The following is a 6,370-nucleotide window of genomic DNA, read 5'->3' as shown; positions in this document are numbered from 1 at the left end:
CAATGATGATTTTGTACAACTGTTTTTGGCCGAAAACAGTTGCACAAAGACAGTGATTATAGTCGTTTTTTTTTGGTAACTCATCTCTTAAGTTGGCAGTTACTAGTTAGTACAAGTAGGTACTTCGTTGGGTACTTCCATGTTTGAACTTCAAAATGTCAGTCTTACTACGCTGCCAACCTAAAACTTAACGGCATAAAAAGTGTTCCCAACATAAAACATGTTAGTTCTAATGTTCCCTATAGTTTCTGATAATGATTTTTTTAATTAAATTAAAGCACCGAAATAGAAAAAATAGTATGAAAAACGCGTGTTACAATGCTTTATTGTAATACTCCTACCTTGCGGACACTCGTGGCTACGCTTCGCGTCGCCACTCGTGCCACAAGATAGTCGTATTACAATAGGTCGCATTGTAACACTTGTCTTTCAATATACTATTCCTGAAATAGTCATGAAACCTTCATTTTCATGCCTCTCTTTTGTCACACAATTTTAGTTTCCATGACAGTGGAAATAACACTTCTCCTGCTTCTTGTTCTATCCAGAATTCTGTCAAAACTGTCACATGAATATTAATAAAAAGTTTGATATGATTGTAAATTTTATATTAAAAAAGCCGATTTCGGGAAACATGTAATACAAAACTGAAAATTCGAGCAATATTATTCTCTTTTGTATTTGCAGAAATTTGCGCGAACGCACCCAATCGAACTCCTCCAGTCGTCCGTCCTGACATAGGCATCGGCGTTTGCGAGAAATGCAGTGTTCAGTAAATTCTTTAACCTCCTTTTGCAGTAAATTTTCGATAAGCTTGTTTACATAATTACTCCTTGTTCTTTATAGATGGTCTATTGTGTTTAACAATAAAATAATGAAGAAAATATGCAATACTGAGGCTACCTAGAAATGTGTATTGTTGGTGGTCTACCCATTTGCAATAACATTTGGAAGAAATTGCGATTGAACTGATACCCAGATTGTATTATTTTACAATTGCAATAAATGGATTGTGTATAGGTAACATGTACATTTCTGTATTTTAATTTCTACATCTTTTACTATCTGCATGTGCGCTGTATGAAATACCATTGTGTTGTGACAGTATTTTCTTCGCTTATGAATATGTTTCTGCCATGTGTCCATTTTACTAGGTTGTGTATTTCTTCATGCACAATTTTTTTACACGTTGATATTTCACGGTGTGAATACATTATACTACGTCGTCGGCGCACATTTATAACTGTGCTTTTTGCATAATTAGAAAAATGTCATTTATATATAACAAAAACAGTATAGGGTCTTGGAGAACTCCGCAATTGGAAGCCCAATTTGTACTAAATTCATATCCAATCTTTACAATGAAATATCGAACCATAATAATCCTCTGTGGCCTATTCAATGAATAAAGAATACCAGGAAGGAGCATTAATCAAGTTGTATACCAGAGAGAGTGCGACGGAAGTCGGCCATTTGCAAAAGCCACTTATGAGTCATTTTTGTTGTGGCTGTTGCAGTGACATAAAAAGAATGGTTAGTTGTTGTGCTTGTGGTTGCTCCAAAACAGAAAAAAATAAAACTTTGGGAATTACATTTCATGTGTAAGTGTTGATACCAATCATTGAATTTATAACTAGTTATAAATTCAATGATACCAATATTATTTTTATATAGTACAAGTAAATTTACAAATTTTTTATCGGAATGTAGTTTGAGGTTAGTTAAACAAAAGTCATAGGCGGAGTAGACACATGGGGGTTTAGATTGTTTTCGTGTAAAATTCTTTATAATTGTATCCTTCTACAACTGTAAGGTAGGTACGCCACTGGAACAGGAAACTACTGTCCGCCATTTGCAAAAGCCATCGCGGTCGCATGTATATTGTTGATATTCTCCTTCCTGGTATTCTTTATTCATTGGACCTATTCCAACACTTTTTATCCACTTTAATAATACGTCTGGTTTTATAGTGTCAAGTCAAGTAAAATCAATGAATGTTGCAACGGTATAGTTATTTTTATCGAGTTGTGTATTTATGATGTCTGTTATTTTTAGCAAAAGCTGTTCAGTTCCTTTCCCCTTTTGGAATCCATACTGGTTTCGACTTATGATGTTATTTGTAGTTATGTATGTCTTTAGGTGCTCTGTGACGTATATTTCTAGAACCTTCTCAATGGCCGGAAGTATACTTAGTGGTCTATAATTGTTGTATTCTAGTGCGCTACCTTTCTTGTATATTGGTCTTGTGATTGAGACTTTCCACATTTCTGGGAATACAGCGCTCCTTAAAGATCTATTTACCAATTCCATAATTATTTTTGCGAATATGGGTTCATTGGATTTAATGTCGATTGTCCTAATGTTAATAACCCGGAGACTTTTATACTTGCAACCGTTTTTTAATTATGTCCGCAACGAGGTCCGCAATTTACGTTTTGATTACAGTTTGGTATATGGAAGCAACAATCGTCTATTGTATCTTCTATTATTGGCTCTACGCTGTGATTACATTTCTGTTAACATTGCTATTTCGCTTTCAAAGGTTTACTTTGTTTCTGTAGGTCCTGATGTAATCTTCTTTGTATTTCATCTTATTGGGGTTTGATATCCATTTCCTGTAGTGACGGTCCTTCTCCTTCAATTTAACTAAAATATTGTTTGTAATCCATCCATGCCGTGCCTGCTTTTGGTTGAATTGTATAAATTGTTGTTCCGATTCTGGTCATATATTTGATTTAATGTTACTGTTAAGTTGTTGACATATTTGTTTAAATCGTTGTTTTGTATTGCGTTCCAGTTATGGTTTTGTACATCTTTGTTTATTTGGTTATTATTAAATTTTCTTTTTAGGGAGTTGTGCATTAATGTACCTTTAGTAAATTTATTATTTTCATTGTAAATTACAGTGATCGGCCAATTTATGCTGCATTACTGCTGACTTAATATTCTGAAAATTGGATCTGACATATATGCCGTCAATTAGTCAAGATTTCAGTTGACCTTCCCGTACCTGCTCGCGTGTAATGTCGTGAATGGCATTTACATACTTATCCGTATCCCGCAAGCAAATTCTCATAATCGGAGACAGCGGCACTTTTTTTATCGAGCAAATTTAAATTTAAGTCACCTACTAATAGTTTATTACCCACGTTATTTATTTGTAATGTCCTGTCCAGTTCAGTCACAAAATTATTAATACTACTGTGTGGTCTATATACAAAAAACAAATTAATGATGTCACTCTCATTTGGAAACCCAATTATAGTATATTATACGAGCATATAAAGAGTGCGATTAGACACGAGGGGAAGTTGCACCCTCAGAGTAATTTCTTACTCTGAGGTTGCACCAGTATTCGCGTCAAACGACAAGAGAACTAGCAGAGCTGATAATGGAATGCTCTGTTGCACTGCTATAGAGAAACATCTTCACTCAATTGTAAAAAGTTGAGAAATTTGGAGCATGGATTCCGCATGCTTTAAGTGACAATAACAAAAATCAAAGAGCCACAATCTCCGCCGGTTTGCTTGCTCGTCACCGATCAACTCATGGACACAAGTGACAAGGATCGATTTCTTTACCGAATCATTACTGTACTGGCGATGTAAAATGGTTCTTGTATGAAGCAGCGCAAGGAATGGCTTAGTCTGAGGCCTCGCTTAGCCCGGATAAACACGCTACACAACGCGTAAAACAAAATAGGTACTCATTTGTTGGATCAACACGGGGTGATTTCGACAAACGTGGTATTAAAAAACGTGTTGAACGTTGGGAAAAAGTTATAAACTGCAACGGAGAAGACATTCTAGATTAATTAATTGTTAATTTTTATAGAAAAACAATTATAAAAAAAATTTAAAAAACCTCAGGAATTTAGTTGCCAACCTAATACATTCAGTTTATCTTGAATATGACTGTCTAGTTTCGTGGTGAGCAAGTCAATTGAGGTCTTCGCCCGCTAAATTGCATTCAAGAGGTAAATTTGGAATTTCTACAGTGCTAGTGCCGCATTACCTCACTATCCTATTTCAGTGCATGGCGGCTGGGTCGGGAATTTCTGTCCACACTGCACACTGTGCTTATTGTGCTGAGACAAAGTGGTGAGACAGCCGCCCTTCCCGAGGCAGTGTCTCATGTCGAACCCGATGCAATATCCGTTGTCGATGCACAAACAGCGTCCGACGTTCAGCAAGTAGCAGGACTTGTCGCTGCACCGTGGGACAAGACCGAATCGCTATACTCCGTTCCGAGCTCCGTTCAATAGTTATTGTCCAAGTAGGTAGCCATGGAATTTTGCTTTTATGTTTAATAAAATTAAAACCAAGGATGCTATATTAGTTATTTATGTATTAAGGGCATAATAGTGATGTTTATATTCTCGAGGGCCTATGGCCCGAGAGCTTTTTAGTCGCCCGAGAGTATAAACATCAGGTTATGCCCGTGGTACATACCTACACAATTTTATGTTTTACAAATAGTTTTCTTCGTCAAAATTCGTTTACAAAATAATTCATTATGTTTGATCGAGTATGCGTGGTTCGAATTTGATATGTGATTGAAACCATCCAAACGTCAAACGTAATTTTAAATAATTCAATTCATCGTGAATGAGCAAGAAGTTCCAGAAACTATACGAAATAAGGCAAATCTTGTGATATAGTAGGTATTGACAATTAATATAATTGACGTTTCTAATTTTCAATTACCTGCAAATATTTGTTTATTTTGTCATTAAGTATAAATGAGTTACTATGGTGATACTTAATGCCCTAGGGCATAAAGTGGTACTTTATGCCCGCGTATCACAGATATAAAATGTGCTATGATAGGTTAGTAAGACATAAAATATTATATAGCATCCTTGAATTAAAACTACCTATCAGAATCCTGTGAAGTACAGGAATGTCTAATTTGACTATTTGAGGTTAAACGTACAATGTTGTCAGTGCTTTCACACTTTGTTTGCCACTAGACCTAATATGTTTTTCTATTTCGGTGCTACAATGAGAATTTTGTGCAACTGTTTTCGGCAAAAACAGTGTTTCAATGAGTTCCATTGTAACATTGTTTTTGGTAACTTTTCATCTCTAAGTTGGCAGATCGCCAAGACGTCAACGTCAAATCATCAGATGCATGTGAAATCAAATTACGTAAAATCTATGTGTTTTCCTTGATTTTTGGTACACGAAGAACTTAATACATTCCAAATCAGCAGTTTACACATCCACCATAAATAAATTTATCTACGAATAAAAAATTACACATTCACGGAATTTAAAGTTTCCAAATGTCAGTGTTGTGTTTATCTACGCTGCCAACTTAAAATTTGTCAACGTAAATGGTGTTGCCAACTTAAGACATATTAATTCTAAAGTTTCCTGTAGTTTTTCATAATTACTTTTTAATTAAATTAAAGCCCCGAAATAGAAAAAATAGTATGAAAAACACGTGTTACAATGCTTTATTGTAATACTCCTATCTTGTGGAAAATAGTCGTATTACAATAGGTCGCATTGTAACACTTGTCTTTCAATATACTATTTTGTATATCGGCGTCATGGATACGTATCAGTCAATTGTGATTATAATTGCTTAGTGACATTTGGGGATGTGCGTATTTATGCATTGAACTTAAGTTTCGGTCTAATTTTGGGGTTTGTACTATTCTAGGTATCAGAAAAAACCATTGAAAGAATTATCCGGCTGGATACTTTTGAATTGAAACCTTTTGGCCCACGACCTAAAACTGATATTATATATAATAATTTTTCATTTCGGGAAGATTTGCAACGACTGATTTGGAATAATAACGCCAGTATTTAAATCAAATTTAGCGTTCAATGCTGATTCTATCACAGTATCAATATCTTTCTCTAAACACATTTTAAACTAGGTTGCCACAACCTCTGCCACAACCTCAATTTACAAGTAATGGACATTCAAAGCACCCTCTGGATCTGTTATGTACTCATCAAGTGAAAGAGAGATTATAATATAGATATGCTATAAACCCATAAGACTTTCTCATAAACAACTATCTAACGGTCCCAAAAACCCACCAAAGATCTACCTGTCATGGCCCAGTTGCAATTATTACTAGATTGCCTAGTCTTAGTTACATTTACAGAGGTTGAAATCCTCACTTGCATAAAGTAAATTTTAACCTCTACGTCACTGGCAACAATGTTTATTGTAACAATTGATTTTTTGTAATGAAATACTTAAATCCACCCAAGGCTAGCACAGTAATAAGTAAACGTTTAATGGCTCTTACCTTGCCGAAAGTTATCTACAATTTTTTAATATTCAAAAGATTTACACACCTTTGATGGATGCTATAAATAAAATGTAACACACACAAAAGAATTAT

Source organism: Photinus pyralis, unplaced genomic scaffold, assembly GCF_008802855.1.
Source record: "Photinus pyralis isolate 1611_PpyrPB1 unplaced genomic scaffold, Ppyr1.3 Ppyr1.4_LG2, whole genome shotgun sequence".
Lineage (NCBI taxonomy): Eukaryota > Metazoa > Arthropoda > Insecta > Coleoptera > Lampyridae > Photinus > Photinus pyralis.
Note: the sequence above shows the minus strand (reverse complement) of the source record.